This window comes from Setaria italica, chromosome VI, assembly GCF_000263155.2.
Source record: "Setaria italica strain Yugu1 chromosome VI, Setaria_italica_v2.0, whole genome shotgun sequence".
Taxonomy (NCBI): Eukaryota; Viridiplantae; Streptophyta; class Magnoliopsida; order Poales; family Poaceae; genus Setaria; species Setaria italica.
This window is the reverse complement of record NC_028455.1, coordinates 12,045,593-12,064,059: the sequence shown is the minus strand read 5'-3', so window position 1 is coordinate 12,064,059 and position 18,467 is coordinate 12,045,593.

Sequence of the window (18,467 nt, the reverse complement as noted above, 5' to 3'; positions counted from 1 at the left end):
CAGGTAGTTCAAGCATACACATTGTTCATGCATACACAACAGTAACACATAGTTCAAGGACACAAATAGTTCACAAAAGTAACACATAGTTCAAGGACACAAATAGTTCACAACAGTAACACATAGTTCATGCATACTAAAGAGACAGCCTCTAAAGGAACTTGGGATCAGTAGACGTTGCAAACTCGACAATGTTGTTCTCCTTGCAAAATCTTCTCAAGTGAAGCAACCTTCCTTCAGGAGTTGGAATGTTACAAAAAAATTCCCTCTCATATGGATCTTTAAACAAGTGCCTGCTTCCATAAAACTCCACAGTATCAGGTGTTGCTCCACATTCTAAAGCTAAATCCTGTGCCTTCTTTACTGATTGAGCCATCTCTTGCATAGGTGTTAGCTTCATTCTCTTTTCATTGATTCTGGCTTCTAAACTAGCACCCACATTCTTCAAAAGATGGTCACTTCTATCCTCAGAGGAACTCAGTTTATCAATCAAGTTGTTCATGGCTAACATCATTGGGCTTTTGTATTTCTTGGTAGGACTTGTACCAGTGGACTGTGTGCTTGGGGTACTGCCTCTCTTCTTGCTGTTAGTGCTGATTGGGCTCTCCTCATAATCAGTAGGCCCTTCTTGATCTTCCTCCTGACCATCTTCATCATCTGCTGGCTGTTCTTGGTCCCCTTCTTCTTCATCAAATCCAACCAGGAAAGAAGTAGACCCATCCACTATAACATCATGAAACATTTCCTCTAGATGTTCCATATATGCAGGAGTACCAAACTGCAATTTTTTGCATTCCCTAAACTTTCCCTGCAAATACATTTTCAGGTTATACAACATTTCAAACAAAGGGACTGCATGATACTGTACATACTGCCCCTCACCTTTGTGTTCTGTTTCCACCACCAATCAGATGCTGTTACAGTGCCATCTGCTCTCCTTCCTAGGCCACTCCTTGTTTGAAGTTTTTTCCAGAACCCATAGAGAATTTTTAGTTGATTAATTCTGTTCCTCAACTGTCCTTTGTCATGTTTCAAACCAGTGATCTTAGAGAATTTGTCAACAACTATCTTGAAACCCCTTGTTGACATGGTCCCTTTGTGGCAATTGCCGCCTCTAATTTGCTCAACCCATAATTCACACAAAACATGGGTATTTGGTTCAGATCATTGTGCCTTGTCAGTTGCAATCTAGTTCATAGCACAAACATACAATCCAATCACACACAAATTCAACAGATATATAGTAATTCAATTCACATTGCACATAAGCAGTGAGTATCAAGAAAGGACCACACATTGCATAGTAATCTAGTTCAAGAAAGGACCACACATGGATCAGCAGTGAGTATCAGTGAAAATGGGTCCCCTGATGTAAATGAAATCTAAATACCATCATAAGCAAGAAGATGATAGTTCAATTCACACACAATTCAATTCACATTGTATGCAAGCATATCAAGCATGGCACCATTCATTCATAGTGAAGAAGATGAGTTCCAGAAATTACCTTCGAGCTTGGGAATATGCATTCCACATTTTGTGCATTGCAGTTGTCTTCATCAACATCATACCACTCATCTCCACCAAGATGAGATGTCTCTTATGCAAGGCCTTTACCACGAGCAACGACACCTCTCATGCGAGCTCGTCCATTGCCGGTGGTAGCACCGTCAGGGCGCTCACCGACGAACAGGGACCTTGTTGCACGGCCTCTGCTTGCGCCGGTGTTCTTGCTGCCGCCGCTAGCTCCTCTTGCGCGGTGTTCTTGCTGCCGCCGCCAGCTCCTCTGCTTGCGTTGGCACTCTTGCTGCCGCCGACAGGGACTCTTCCGCCGCCTCCTCCAACCCTTCCTCCGCGGCGCGATGCGCGCAAGACGGGTGGACAGCTTCCGCGGCCAACGAATGTTGGTTTGCGAAGCATCTCCGCGTACGAGTCCATGTCGGGGAAGTCGGGGAAGTCGGGGAAGTCTTCGGCCTGAGAGTTTAGATCCAGAGCTTGGAGACCTTGGTGAGGAACCCTAGAACAATCGGCCGAAGAGAACAAGTCTTGAAGGCCATCGTCGCCGTGGCCCTCCATGGAAGCCGGTGGAGCAAAGCCGCTTGACTGCGGAAGGTGTGGATCCATGGGATCTGGATCGGCGTGGGGAGGAGTGGATCCACAACCAAAGAGGAGGAGTTGTGGATGGGGATTCCAGCCAGAGGGGAGGAAGGGGAATGCGGCAGCGGCCGGAGATGGCTGTAGGGCGAAGGGGAAGGTGGCGGATGACGGGGAAGATTTGCGGGCGGTGGATGGGGGGGCTTGCGAAGCGGAAGGCGGCGGCTCGCAGGGAAGATCTGCGGGCGGCGGCTGGCGGGGAGGATCTGCGGGCGGCGGATGGGGTGAGGGCGGAGCGGCTCCGGCGGCGGCTGGCGGCGGGGTGGGGGGCGATGCGAGAGGAGAGACGATGCGGGGTGGGGGGCGATGCGGCGGGGGGCGATGCGGGAGGACACAGACGGAGGGGTACCCAGGGAATAGCCGGATGAGGACCAAAGTTTAACAAGTTTAACACCCCCTTGAGGTGTTAAATTGGAGGTGTTAAAGTTTAACACCTAAGTTTTAACACATCTGTTTGGATCAAAAAGTGTTAAAATGTGTTAAAACTAGGGTGTTAAACTTTAACACCCTCAATCCAAACAGGACCTAATTATATATACTATTGAATTAATTTTTGCTGCTTCTCTGAGTCTTATATGTAAACGAGCTTATGCAAGCCGAGCTCGAGCCTTCGCGAGCTTCTCACGAGCCGAGCTTGAGCCTGCCTTCAAGCTCGAAGGAATCTTAGGCTCAGCTCGAGCTCGGCTCGACCTTCTACCAAGCTCGAGCTTGAGGTGGCAAGCTCGAGCTCGGCTTGTTGATGGAAACTTTAACTATCAATACTAATCTGTCTTTTTTCCCTTAAATTTTTGAAACTTTTGCTATCAAAATATTAACCTCCATTTCCGTCTAGTAGTTACTCGCAAGGCACAATATCAAATTTGACCCTACATCTATTTCTAAAAAATTATGCATACGTGAAACTTCCTCATATATATGATTATTATGCAACATTCTTTATTAGTATTGCACAATTTCAAGTATCGCTACAATAATTTAAACTTCAAAGGTGAGTAGTTTGAAACAGAGGAGGATAGTTTCCAAAATATGTAACTTTGAAAGCACAAATATGCTAATAAGAAAGGAAAAAGCTTACGCGTGCACAGACGTGTCTGTGCCAGACACGACGCGCGACCCTCATGGCCCGCGGCCTGTGTCACCTGAGGCCTATTGGCGCACGTGCTTGCACGAGTGCAGCACTCATGGCTCGTGGCATGTTTGTAGGTCTGAGGCTGAGCACATGTGTTGCTGGCCCAGGAAGTTAGTAGCTTTTGTTCTTTTATACTAGTCTGTTTCTTTTCCTCTAATTTGTGATATTTTTATGTAGTATCTATTTTCAATTTAATTTGCACCAATACATTAATTATGAAGATACCTACAAAATAAGACTGTATTTGCATATGTTTTGAAGTCATTTTATTTATTCTATAATGTTACATGTAGTAGCACCAACAATTTATATTTAAATATACATAAGTTGCAGCTGACACAGTGACACGTGACATCAAGTTGTGACCTGATATATGCATAAGTTGATAGCAGACATACATAATGCAGTTTTTATAGAAAATGATACAATATTTCCACGTAAGTTGCTGCACGGGCTCTTTGTATACAAGCTGACACACAAACATATAATATAAACCGATATAATGTATGTACATGTATGTGTTAATATTGAAGCTGCACATAATCAAGTTCCATACAAGCTGCTACTACTACGCATGAAATGCATATACACAATATACTAGTAGGCACATAAAATTGTAACATAAAAGAAAATTGATAGTATCTTAAAATACTTCATAAGTTGCTACATAATTGATATATAACGTTCCACAATTGATACATAACTTACTATTATATATAAATATAAGTTAACAGCTACGTAAAATGGCTTCAAAATGTATGAAATATGGTCTGTCATAAGCATTGCAATGGTGCAATCGAATTTAAAATGGATGCTTCATGAGAGAATAACAATCAATTAAAGAAAATAGAAGTATTTTTTTATTGACGTCAGTGGTTGCATCATTCAAGAAAGTGATGTCTTCATGTCTGGGGAGTTTACCTTCTCTACCTCATTTACCTTCCGCATTTCCTATTGCACTTACATTTCGCTTTTACCTTTTCTAGAATTGCCATGTGTAGTTTATAGGATTGGAACCTAGAGTGAAAAATTCTTTTGCGGTAGAGATAGCAACACATAGAAAAACCTAGTGCACATATAGGTAGAAATTGGAATAGGTTTTTATATGTGCTTGGAGCCTTTAGTTTTTAGAACACCAAATTTACCTCCTTCTTATGATGTTACGGTTCTTTCACTATTTATCCCAATATTTGTGAAATTAGTTTGAGATTTATGTACAATCTTTAACATATCTAGTTCAAGGAATAGGCCGTGAATAACTCCTAATAAGGTACTAAGCGTTCTATTGAGTTATTGTAGTGAACTGTGGGTAACGGTCCCGGTAGCAAATTAAATGCTATTAACGACACATTGGTGTGGTCTTATTGTTGAACTGAATGTGAACATAAGTATGATGCAAACATAAGTTGTTAGCTTTTCGATCAAGTGGGAGAATGTTGGATATTTTGTGATCTTGGCTTAACAACCGAGAGTACCAACTTATGAAACAAGTTTCCACCTGAAATTCACATAAAAAAATCAAACTCGTACCATGATAGGCAGCTACAACTAACATATCCATCTAGGATTCGGCCCTGGTCCCACAGTGCTACATATATGAGTTGGAGGGTGCCTCGTGCATGTATCCTAACCCACGTGAGAACTAAAACTCCGGTCAATTAGGGCACTGAAGGGATTGGAAGCTCGAGATCCTGACTTCACTTATCAAGAACACCTGTGTTTGAATGGTGGATTGCATCTATGTCACTTCTTCATCAGCCAGGAGCAAGAAGACCTAATCTGGTGAAGATCAAGTTCTACTTCATCTTCATCAGCTCATCTATAACTACAGATAGCATTTGAAGGCTCTGGTTAGTATGAATTTAGTCAATTCCACATTAATTATGATTAGTGATCATGATTAGGCTAAGCTAAGATCCTATTTAAGTTAATGTTAGATTAAGTTAAATCTAACAAATCGTAGCGGTGAGAACTGTGATTACTACATATGATCAATTTGAGAGCACATCCTAAAATATTTCTTATGTTCTGTATTCGGCCTTCCTATGATCAATGACCTACCTTGCATAAAAATACTTTTCAGGAGTTTTAGAGAAAGACCACGAACATGTTGGATGAGCCTTTGAAGATTTATTTAGCAACCGTGGTAAAAGTCTATAGAGTTGGATATGGACTTCGTGCAAAGAGTTCTGGAGAAGAAATCTGGATCTATCTGTCCATATATATTTAGCTTTATCGTCCATTATGCAAAAAAGCATCCTTCAAGCATAGCTACAAATTTCCAAGAAAGTCATCATAAACTCCGTTGGCTTAATCATCTTAATCTATGAAACAATCATCTAGCAATGTCAATCACAATCATTTGCATTGAATTACAATCACATTACACAAAATAATTGGTCTGGAGCTCCAACTATTAAACAATGATTCACAATCACAATACACAAAACAATTAGTCTGAAGCTCCAACTATTCAACAATGATTCACAATCACAATACACAAAACAATTAGTCTGAAGCTCCAATGTCTAAAGCTGACCTCTGACCGTGGTGTTAGTGTTTAGACCTGGCAACCTACCAAGGGGATACCCGAGGTAGTGTTTTATGCATGAGGCTTGACGAGATCAGGAACTCGAAGGTGAACTCAAACACACGATTTAGATAGGTTTAGACCACTTATATCGCGTAATACCCTACGTCTTATGTGTTGGTTGTATTATATTGATTGAACTTGTTCGGAGGGGGTCCCTGCCTCTCCTTATATTGCTAGAGGCAGGGCTACAGGTCGGTTGTTTACAACAATACTAGTCAGTTTCGACTGAGAGTCTTACTCTATTTGCTACGAGTAGTTTCCTAATCCTCGACTAGTTCTTATCCTCCATGTAGACCATGCCATCCTGCACCGTAATCTCCATGTCTGACTCGTCTCGGTGTACAGCCCTGTATCTAGAACTATCCAAACCTTCTGGTGGGCCCATAGATGTATGGACGACAAGCCCCCGAGTATTTTTTAGACAAATGTAGTAGTCCTAAGTACTTCTGTAGATATCTCCGGCTAGTTTGTGGTGCTCTTTGAGTACTCATCGGATTGAGTCTTCGAATGTACTCGAGTACTGCCATGCGGCTAGAATGTGCTCAAGCCTCTTTTAACTTGATCTTGAATCTTCAATCTTGAATTTTATATGAAAGTGCGATGAAAATCGCACTCCATATGGAGTAGTCCCTGAGTCTTAGGTTGAATCAAAGAATAAAGTTGAGGATCAATCTTGTAATTTTACATCTCTTTTACCTTAAAACGTAAAGAAAAAACTTTTTAGCCGATGGGCACGTGGCACACAGCCCCCAAGCTGTTACACGACTAATTTTGGGTATAAGGGTCAACCACTGGTCAACGTGACCATTCGCCAACAGTAACCTTATCTCTTTCCAAAAAAGTGGAAACTGTCAAGCGATAACTTAGGGCGTTTGAAAACGGAATATTCCCATTAATCTTGCCCTGTTTAACTCTGCTGCGGTTATAAATATTGAAGGAAATCATCCCTTTCGTTTCACCCAAGCTATTTGCCCGTTCATCTTCCACACTGTAGCCCTAGTGTCGCCGCTCGCCTGATCCTTGAGCTCGAGTGCCACCATTCGCACCGCTTAGCCCCCGAGTGTATGCACAAGAAGACCCTTGTGGCAACACGATTGGGGAAAAAGGCGACATCCAGCAAAGTGGCAGAGAGCAAGAAGAGGAAGGCTGAGAAGAAGAAAGAGATCTAGTTACCGACTTTGAAGTACGGCAAGACATACCAGACAACTCCTCCAAATCAAGCGTGCACCTGGAAGAAATCTGTGCTGAAGGAGGCGGATAACCAGGCATATATAGATGCCAATCTTCTTGAGGACCAAGACACCATCAACTGGAGGCCCGCATTCGGCAATCCTTGGCCAATGGAGAGCTACACCCATAAGACGGTAATCTTCACGCACTTGATTGAGCATGGTTTGGCTTTGCCCACGTCGGACTTCTTTCGCAGGCTTCTGAGTTATTACAAGCTGGAGTTAGTCCACCTCAACCCCAACTCAATTTTGCACATAGCAATTTTTGTGCATCTATGCGAAGCGTTCCTCAGAATCTAGCCGCACTTCCAACTCTTCCGCAAGTTCTTCAGAGTCAAGCCGCAGCCCAGGATGGATCACACCGAAGTAGTCAGGGGGGGTAGGCTTTCAATTGCGGGAGAAGGTTAAAGGCGTGTACTTGGATTACAAGCTAATTGACTCCCACTCTGGCTAGAAGGAGAGGTGGTGCTACATTGGGAACCATGAGCCCCGACTACCCAAAGTGATAGGCCACCGCCCAGTTTGGAACAACCGGTGGTTGGATGAGTTGACCCATGGAGATAGCCTCCAGCTACTCAAGCTTCTAGAGAAGATCACTTTACTTAAGTCGCAAGGGCTGACCGGAGTCGGGGTAGCCTTCAGTTTTATGAGAAGGCAGATCCAACCATTGCAACTTCACTGCACCTGGGGGTACGATTACTCAGGCCCCAACGACCCATCCCAGATGACATCAGACAACTTGTCCGTAGATGAGGTCATAGCGCGGTTAAGGCACCTATTGAAGCATGCGAGAGAAATTCCGACGATCGTGTAGGAGTACTGCACTGCTAACCCGCCAAGTAGTGTAAGTACCCATGGCCTCAGCCCCCGAGTAATAATTTTGTGTACTTGTCAATCTTCTGACTTGTCTTCTCATGCAGGAAAAAGTCCACTTGTTCTGCTTCGCTCCTCCTCCACCTGGATCGGATGGCTCTGATGCCACTCCTTGAGTACGCACAACTGCGGATGTACAAAAGGTTGTCGAGGAGGAGTCGGAAGGGTTCTCATCTTTCAGCAGCTATGACTCAGGGGCTGCTAAGAGTACATGATCAAGGCCCGGCTATCGGACAAGGCTGGGTATTCCTCCAGGACATCAAAGCGTGAAGCTGGAGATGACTTGGAGGCTGGACTAGCACCGCCACCGAAGAGGAGGTGCACTGTTGCCGTGAAGCGCGTGGTGAAGAAGCCGCTCACTGCTGATGAAGTCCCTCCTCTGGTAATCACATTTGAAGAAGGACAAGATCCTAAGGATCGAGTACTCGTAACTTGTTTCCCTTACCGCCATGTCTGCTTAGTTATGATATTTGAAGGATTGCAGGTAGTCGGGGAGGAGACAGAGGCGGAAAAGATGACTACTAAAGTTGTGCAGTAGGAGTTACCAGCGATCAAGGAGGTCATCGAACTGGATGATGATCAGGAGCCTCCTGTTGCTAGGCCAACCCCGCCAACGCGCATACTACTCAAGTGGTGGAGACGGCATCCAAGGCTGGTGAGGGTCAAGCTGCGATCCAGCGGGCCGCGCCGAAGAAGCCCTCTCCCACAACTAAGCCCATGCACCTGGTGGGAGAGCCCTCCCTAAAGATAAGGCGGTCCACAAAGTAAGTATTTAGAGTGTTACTCGAGTACTGATTGTCGGTGTTTAGACCCGGCAACCTACCGAGTGGGTACCCGAGGTAGTGTTTTATGCGTGGGGCTCACCGAGATCAAGAACTCGAAGGTGAACTCAAACACACAATTTAGACAGGTTCGGGCTGCTTATGTCGCATAATACCCTAGTCCTGTGTGTTAGTTGTGTTGTATTGATTGAACTTATTTGGAAGGGGTCCCTTTCTCACCTTATATTGTTGGGGGCAGGGTTACAGGTCCGTTGTTTACAAGAGTACTAGTCGCATTCAACTAGAGAGTCTTACTCTAATTGCTACGAGTAGTTTCCTAATCCTTGACTAGTTCTTGTCCTCCACGTAGACCACGCCGTCCTGCACTGCAGTCTCCATGTTTGACACGTCTCGATGTACAACCCCATATTGTAGGACTATCTAAACCTTCTGGTGGGCCCATAGATGTATGGCCGATAAGCCCCTGAGTACTTTTTAATCAAATGTTGCAGTCCCGAGTAGTTTTGTTGGCTTCTCCGACTAGTTTGTGGTACTCCTCGAGTACTCCATCAGATCTCAGTCTTCAAATGCACTCGAGTACTGCCATGCAGCTAGAATATGCTAAAGCCTCATTTAACTTGGTCTTGAATCTTCAATGTTGAATTTTATATGGAATTGCGATGAAAATCGTACTCCATATGGAGTAGCCCCCGAGCTTTAGGTTGAATTGAAGAATCAGGCTGAGGGTCAATCTTGTAAATTTCACATCTCTTTTGCCTTGAAACCTAAAGAAAAAACTTTTTAGCTAATGGGCACGTGGCACGCAGCCCCCGAGCCGTTACACGACTAGTTTGGGTATAAGGGTCAACCACTGTTCTACGTGACCGTTCGCCAACAGTAACCTTATCTCTTCCAAAAAATTGGAAATTGTCAAGCGATAACTGCAGACATTTAAAAATGGAATATTCCCATTAATCTCGCCTCTGTTTTAACTGTGCCTCTGTTATAAATAACGAAGGAATTCACCCCTTCCGTTTCACCCCAGCCATTCTGCTTGTTCATCGTCCACACTGTAGCCCTAGAGCCGTCGCTTGTGATCCTTGAGCTCGAGTGCCATCCTTCCCCACCGCTTAGCCCTCGAACGCATGCATAAGAAGACCCTCATGGCAACACGAATAGGGAAGAAGGCAACCTCCAGCCAGGTGGCCGAGAGCAAGAAGAGGAAGGCAACGAAGAAGAAGGATATTCAATTGTCGGCTCCTAAGTATGGCAAGACTGATCAGACAGCGCCGCCGAATGAAGCCTGTGCCTGGAAGAAATCCATCATGAAGGAGGCGGACATCAAGGCATTGGTGGATGCCGATCTTCTTCAGGAACAAGACTTCATCACCTGGAAGGAGGCCTGCGGCAACCTATGGACCATGGAGAGCTACACCCATGAGACAGTCATCTTCGCACACTTCATTGCGCAGGGTTTTGCTCTCCCTACATCTGACTTCTTCCGTGGGTTGCTGAGGTACTACAATCTCGAGTTAGTCCACCTCAATCCCAACTCAATCCTACACATAGCCATTTTCGTGCACTTGTGCAAAGCCTTTCTTGGTATTCAGGCACACTTCCAGCTCTTTAGGAAGTTCTTTAGAGTTAAGCCCCAACCCAAAATGGACCACACCGAAGTAGTCGGGGGGGGGGGGAGAGGTAGGAATCCAACTGTAGGAGCAAGTCAAAGGCCTGTATTTGGATAATGAATTGATAGAATCCCACTCGGGCTGGAAACAACGGTGGTTCTACATTGGAAATCACGAGGCCCGACTACCCAAGGTGACCGGTCACCGATCGGTCTGGAACAATCACTGGTTGGATGAGCCAAGTCATGCGGATAGCTTTCAGCTGCCAGCGCTACTAGAGAAGATCGCCATGCTCAAGAAGGAGGGACTGACTGGCATCAGCATGGCCTTTAGCTTCATGAGAAGGCGAGTCCAACCACTATAGCTGTGCTGCACATGGGGATACGATTACTCGGGTCCCAATGACCCATCCCGGATGACATCGCAAGACTTGTCCGTAGATGAGGTAGTGGCAGGGCTGAGGCACTTCTTCAAGCACGCCAGGGCGATCCCGATGATCGTGCGAGAACACCGTGTTGCCAACCCGCCAAACCAAGTATGTACCCATGGCCTGCAGCCCCCGAGTACTAACTTTTGCACTTCTTAATTTGTTGACTTGTCTTCAATTTGTAGGAAGAACTTTACTTGTATTGCTCCGTCCCTCCTCCACCTAGTTCAGATGGCTCTGACACCGCTCCACATGTACAGACCCTTGCGGCTATACAGAAGGCGATTGAAGAGGAGGAGGAGGAAGAGGAATCGAAGGACTTTTCCTCCTTCAACAGCTCTAATTTAGAGGCTGCTGAAAAGTTCGTCGTCAAGCCCCGCCCGTCAGACAAGGCGGGGTCTTCCTCGGGGACTTCAAAGTGAGAAGCCAAAGATGTCCTTGAGGCTTGATTGGTGCCACCCTCGAAGAGAAAGCGCACTGTCGCTGTCAAATGGGTAGTGAAGAAGCCATAGACTGCCGATGAAGTCCCTCCTCCCATAATCGCATTTGAAGAAGGATAAGATCCTGAGGATCAAATACTCGTAAGTTGTTTTCCTTTCCACCATACCTAACTTGATTCTGACAATGGTGAATTGCAGATAGTCGAGGAGGAGACAGAGGCTAAGAAGACGACTACGAAAGTCATGTAGTAGGAGCTGCCGGTGACTAAGAAGGTTATCAAGCTGGAGGATGATGAGGAGCCTTCTGTCGCCAGGGTCAATCCCACCAGCACGCAGACTACTCAAGCAGTGGAGACGGCAGCCAAGGCGAACGAGGATCAAGCTGCGATCTAGCAAGCTGCATCGAAGAAGCCGTCGCCCACTGTAAAGTCCCTATGGCTGGGGGCAGAGCCCTCTTCGAAGATAAGGAGGTCCACTAAGTAAGTACCCGAGTACTGATTTGTAACTTGATGTCGCCATGTAGTGTGTTTTGACACTTGTCTTTTTTTTCAGGAAATCCACTAGCATGGATATTGGAGGCCTAAACCCGAAGTTCGCAGCTGATGGTAGTAGCAGCTCTGCCCAAGAACTCGTCCCGCCGCCTTCAATTCCGCCGCTAGAGGAGCAGCCGGTACCAAAAGTAGCTCCAGGTTTTGTAACCCTTGTCTCTGCACTCATGCATAATGTAATTGCATCGCTTAATGTTCCTGTAGTGCTAGCCCTCGAGCTGCTAGTGGCCGAGCCCATTGCATCGACTACTTTCGCAGTGGTGGCAACACTGGTAGTCCTTGAGCTGGAGGTGTTGCGACCACTGCTGGAGGCGAGGCTACACTTGTAGGCCCTGAGCCAGAAGCCAAAGTTGAGGCTGTCGGGGTTTTGCGAGTGTTAGTCGTCATCCTGCCATTTGAAGCGGGACCGTTGACTAGTTGCGGTGTGGCCTTCCTTGTGTCTTCGGAAGCTAGTCCATCGACTAGCTGAGCACTGGTTCCTCTTGGTGCACCAATCACTGAAGAGCGCGAGGGACCATTGATTTCTGAAGGAGTGGACCTGGAGAAGATCCAGTTGCTAGCTGACCCTCTGGCCACCGTGGAGATTGAGGCCACGGTGATGGAGATGCACTGTCGTGTAGGCGAGTACATAGCAGTAAGTTTCACTGCTGCATTTTTTATGACTTGAAATTGGTACTCGTTACTTATACGAGTACTTGCTCTGTTTCTATAGAAACTGATCAAGTGCTCCCGCTGGAAATCAGAAATGATCTAGGGCTATGGAGACACTATCATGTGGGCTCAAGCGCTTGAATAGGAGTTGGCCAAGGAGCGGAAGTACTCCTCCTAGCTACTCATGAAGTACGACGGCCAAGTTGCCGAATACCAAAATCATGTCCAGCAAGCCGCGGAGGGGAAGGACTGTTGGAGGTATGCCCTAGAGGCAATCATAGAGATGATGATATTCCATTTGTATCCATGATTTATATTGTGTTCCTTGAATATCCATTAAAGGCTACTTGAATTGATTTGCAATTATGTGATTTGTATGTGAAACTCTTTACTTTTATGGTTATTCTAAAGTTGTCCCTAGTCGGAGTTCATGTGAGGACACACATGAATATTAGACTAGCACATGTATTAGTTGATGACTATGTTTCACGAGTCATGGACATGGAGATGTTGAACTAATAATGTGGGCACATGTGGAGACATGTGCTAGGACTGACCCAACACGAGAAGTAGTTCTCTCTTTACACAATATATAGGCTTTGTCCTTAGACCTGAGATTGTCGCATGTACTCAAGATGTGGATCGACTTACTTAGGGGCTATCAAACGCTACGCCGTAACAGGGTAGTTATAAAGGTAGCTTTCGGGTTTGTCAAGAAGTATGCTATGAGATATGGTCAATCAAGATGGGATTTGCCCCTTTCTGATTAAGAGTGATATCTCTGGGCCCCTCGAGTGATCGGATCCGAAAATGCATAGCCATGCTATGACGAGCCGCTGACGAGCCACGACGAGCCGACGACGAGCCACGACGAGCCGCGGTACGAGGGCGATCTTGCTGCTTGTGGACGAGCTGTTGAGGAGCTGCTGGACGTCGACGTGATCGACTACGTGCGACTACGCTGATCGACTTCGCTGCATCGACGCGAATCTACATCTTCCACATTAGTGCATCAAGTGGTAATCCCGTGGTCCTTATACGACAGTTTTCCTAGTTTACGCGGTAGAAAATTTTGATTTGTGCTAGTGTAGCCTACCTCGTATCCCAACAGGGACCGCCTTTGGAAGTGCAATAAGGGATTGAAGATTCGTTTGGAAGGTAAGCTGTCACCTCCTGCTAGTCTTCAAGTACCAATTTGCGCTTATTGAATCTGACTTGCTCTTTGTGTTGTTCTTGTAGCACTAACCAAAGAGAAAGAGGATCTTCAGGGTCAACATGATAAGCAGTCCGTTTTGTACGAGACTCTGGAGCATAAGCTGGAGAAGGAGCGAAAACTACGCACCGATAGGGAAGTTGACCTGGTGAATACCATGATGCTCCTTCAAGAGAAAGAGGCTGAGTTGGTGGCAACCAAGCTTGCTCTGAAGGAGCTAACAGAAGCCGCTCAGCCCATTGCCAATATGGTGGAGCCCCTGGCAGAAGGTGTCGAGCTCTGCCCCTTGGTGGAGATACTCAAGGATGTACCTGGGAAGATCACTAGCTATGTCCAAAAGATGGCGGAGTCCGTCTCAAAGCAATTGTTGGCCATGGTAAAGTCCTTCTACCACAAGTCAATTTGGCTCCTGTTGAAGAGGGAATTGCAGAAGATTGCTCTAACGAGCAATTCCAATAGTACCAGCAAGAGATGGCTCCCATTGCTAAGGAGGTAGCCGGTTAGATAAACCTTGAGTGATTGTATGTAAAGATAGTATGTCATTGTAATATAAACATGTCATGAATGAAATAAAATGTTAATTATTTGAAGTCTTGTCACAAAAGTTTTATTGCTTGTCGACTTGTTTGAATTTTTGTTTTTAGTGCATCTCCCGAACTACCCTGATAGTTGCTCGGGGGCTGCGTATACTGTACCCGTTGGATAAAAGTTTTCTTTTTTCTGAAGACTAAGTAAAAGCAAAATTACAAGTTTGACCCTCAGCCTGATTCTTCGATTCAACCTAAGGCTCGGGGTCGACTTCATATGGAGAGTGATTGTCATCGCACTACCATATAAAAAATTTTTAAGACAAAGACTATTCAAAGCAAACATCGGGAACTGCTAAGAGTACCTTCCAGTCACGAGATAACTCTGGTACTCAAAGGTTGGCTGCATCGAGAAGTACTCGAGGAGCACCCGGAAGAACTCGGGTGACATCTTCAAGTACTCGGAGCTGTTCCTCTCGACTACAAAGTACTCGGAGGCTTGTCGGCTAGGCACCCCCAGGCCCACCAGAAGACTTGTATGGACCTACTCAAGGGAACGTACCAGAAACCTACTCGGACATGAAGACTACTCTGCAGGGCACGTAGGTTTCATGGACTCTTCGAAGACTAGTCGGGTCAAAAGGAAACTACTCTACCGAGTTAGAGTAGGACTCTGCAATGTACTTAACTAGGACTCATACACAATGCGCCTTGCAACCCTGCTCTCTCGACTATATAAGGGCGGGCAGAGACCCCCTCCAAACGACGAACAACTCAACACAAGATCAATACAATCTACACACAGGACGTAGGGTATTACGTGATCTAGCAGCCCGAACCTATCTAAATCATGTTTCTTGCATCACCATCGACTCCTTGATTCTCGACGACACCCACCGCACAAAAGACCACCTAGGGTACTCCCTAGGTGGGTTGACGGTCTAAAACACCAACTAAAACACCGACAGATTTTGATCTAGATAGGGTAGCTTGGTAAATAGCACCCGAGTTTTGGAGTCGGAATGGGAATTAACTTGTATCATAGACCGATTCGCACGATGGCTTGATTGCCGGCTCGTGGGAACCACTCCAACTAGTGGGAGAAGTCAAGTTGTACTCGGACTTGTCCCCAGTGCCTCGGAATAGGTCAAAATTGTTGAATTTTTGGATGATATCTTCCAAGGCTTGGTGATGAAAGTTGATGTCATAGTGCTTCTCCTCTGGGGACGGTGCGATGTGGTGGTGGAAGTTTCCAACGCTGTCTGCGACGCAGACCCAAGAGTCGAAGGTGAATGTCGCGCCTGCTTCGAACGTGACAGTGGGATTGATGATGACTTGAGCCATCGTGTTTGCTAGTGGATCTTTAGTGAGATCCCTACATGGCATGCCAGTTGTCGATGTTTAGACCCGGCAACCTACCGAGGGGGTACCTGAGGTAGTGTTTTATGCGTGGGGCTTGCCGAGATCAGGAACTCGAAGGTGAACTCGAACACACTATTCAGACAAGTTCGGGCTGCTTATGTTGCGTAATACCATAAGTCCTATGTGTTGGTTGTGTTGTATTGATTGAACTTGTTTGGAGGGTGTCCCTGCCTCGCCTTATATTGTCAGGGGTAGGGTTACAGGTTTGTTGTTTACAAGTGTACTAGTCGGATTCGACTAGAGAGTCCTACTCTAATTGCTTCGAGTAGTTTCCTAATCCTTGACTAGTTATTGTCCTTCACGTAGACTACGCTATCCTACACCACAGTCTCCATGTCTGACACGTCTCGGTGTATAGCCCCATATTGTAGAACTGTCCAAACCTTCTGGTGGGCTCATAGATGTATGGCTGACACTGATTTTGTCTTGATATTGCCTGCCAGTGTGTCTTGACACTTGTCTTGTCAAGAAATCTGCCAACATGGACATTGGAGGCTCGAGCCCGAAGTTAGCGCATGATGGCAGCAGCCACTCAGCCCAACATTTCATCCTAGCACCTTCAATTCCGCTACCAAAGGAGTAGCCTGTGCCAGAAGTAGCTCCAGGTGTTGTATCTCTTGTTGCTGCGCTTATGCATGATGTTATTGAATCGCTTAATGTCGCTGTAGTGCTAGCCCCTGAGCTGCCAGTAGTCGAGCCGATTGCGACGACTACTTCTGGTGTGGTGGATACATTTGTAGCCCTCGAGCCGAAGGCGGAGACCGAGGATGAGGTGGCGACTACTTCTGGAGTTGAGGCTACACTTGTAGCCCCCGAGCTAGAAGTTGAGACTAAAGCTGCTAGAGCTCTTCAAGTATTTGTGTTCATCCCACCTTCTCAAGTGGGACCATCTACTAGTTGCACCATGGCCACCTTCTTGTCTTTTGAAGCTAGTCCATCAACTAGCCGAGCTCTGGTTCCTCTCGATGCGCCAATCGTTGAAGAGCACGAGAAACCTTGCATAGCTAAAGGGGTGAACCTGGAGGATATCCAGCTCCTGGCTATCAGTGTTTTAGACCGGCAACCTGCCTAGGGGGTACTGTAGGTGGTATTTTGTGCAGTGGGTGCCGCCGAGAATCGAGGAGTCGATGGTGACACAAGGAACATGATTTAGATAGGTTCGGGCCGCTAGATCGCATAATACCCTACGTCCTGTGTGTAAATTGTATTGAGCTCATTCTCTGTTGTTTTTTCCTGAAGGAGGTCCGTGCGTGCCCTTATATAGTCAGGAGAGTAGGGTTATAGGGCAGACTGTATGAGTCCTAGTCGAGTACATTTTACAGAGTCCTACTCTAACTCGGTAGAGTAGTTTCCTTCTGACCCGACTAGTCTTCGGGGAGTACATGAAGTCTACATGCCCTACGGAGTAGTCTTCATGTCCAAGTAGGTTTCGAGTACGTTCCCTTGAGTGGGTCTGTAAGTCTTCTGGTGGGCCCAAGGTGCCTAGCCGACAAGCCCCCGAGTACTTTGTAGTCAGGAGAAACAGCCCCGAGTACTTGAAGATGTCGCCTGAGTTCCTCCTAGTGCACTTTGAGTACTTCTTGATGCGGCCAACCTTCGAGTACCAGAGCTGTCATGTGACTGGAAGGTACTCTTAGTAGTCCCTGATGTTTGCTTCGAGTAGTCTTTTGCCTTAAAACTTTTTCATGGTAGTGCGATGACAATCGCACTACATAAGGAGTAGCCCCTGAGCCTTAGGTTGAATTGAAGAATCAGGTTGAGGGTCAAACTTGTAACATCACTTCAACTTAGTCTTTAGAAAAAGAAAACTTTTATCCAACGGGTACGGTATATGCAGCCCCTGAGCACTTGGATGACTTATTGTAGTCGGTGAAGGGATCAATCTTTTAGTCAGAGTAACCGTTGGATGTTATGGTGGTAAATCTGAGTCGTATATGACCGTTGCTTAATTGATGGGTGGAATCTTGAGATGTTGCTGATATAATAGTGGGGCCCAACGCTAATGCTTATTGTAACGACCCTGGTTAAATCAGCCGAGTTAATCCTAATCCGAGTCCCTAATCCCTCTGTCTCAGCTCCCCTGAGCTTAACCGCTCAACCTCCAGTTCCCGGTCCCGACCCCTGAAAACCCAACCAGAACCACCGGTTCCTTCTAAGTCTCAACAACAGTGTTTCTTTCCATCTTGAGCAAAGGAGAAACCGAGACTGACGGGTGGATCCGCAAATCTCTTCCTCGGATCTCCCGAGGCAGATGCGCCCGAGCAGCATGCGCCCGCTTCAGTGCTTCTCCGCCGCGTGGCTTGATCTCTCCGACGCCACCGCTTCGCCCAGTCGCCGGCCACGACAGGATGGATCCACGCACCCTCCTCTCCAATCACAGCGGAAGCCCCTCTACAACCCTTTCTGCCTCGCCTCGTCTCGCTCGTGCCCTCGCCGGCCGCGCCATGGTGCCCCGTCGCCACCGTGGCAGAGCTTTGCCGCTGCTGCGTCTGATCACCTCGTGACTCGTGCCCATCATCTCGCCGGATCCCCGGCTGCAAGCCCCGATGCCTTCTGGCTTTTCCGCCTCTCCAAAGTCGCGTCGCCCACGAACTCGCTACGCGACGATTCCTCCCTCGCCAACCCCGACTCCGGCAGCGACAGCTCCTTTTCTCTCCCCACCCGTAACGTGCTCTGACAATGCCGCTGTTTCGCGCTCGCCTTCGCCACTGCTCGCCCTGTCTTCTCACCTGTTGCAACCTCGCTTGTAGCACCTTTCTCCCGGTCACACCAATCAAATCCACCGCTCGACAGCGCCCGCCTCCGCCAAATCTAAACCCCGGCAAAACCGCGCCTGCGCCGCCTTGTCTCCAGTGCCCAATGGCCGAAGACG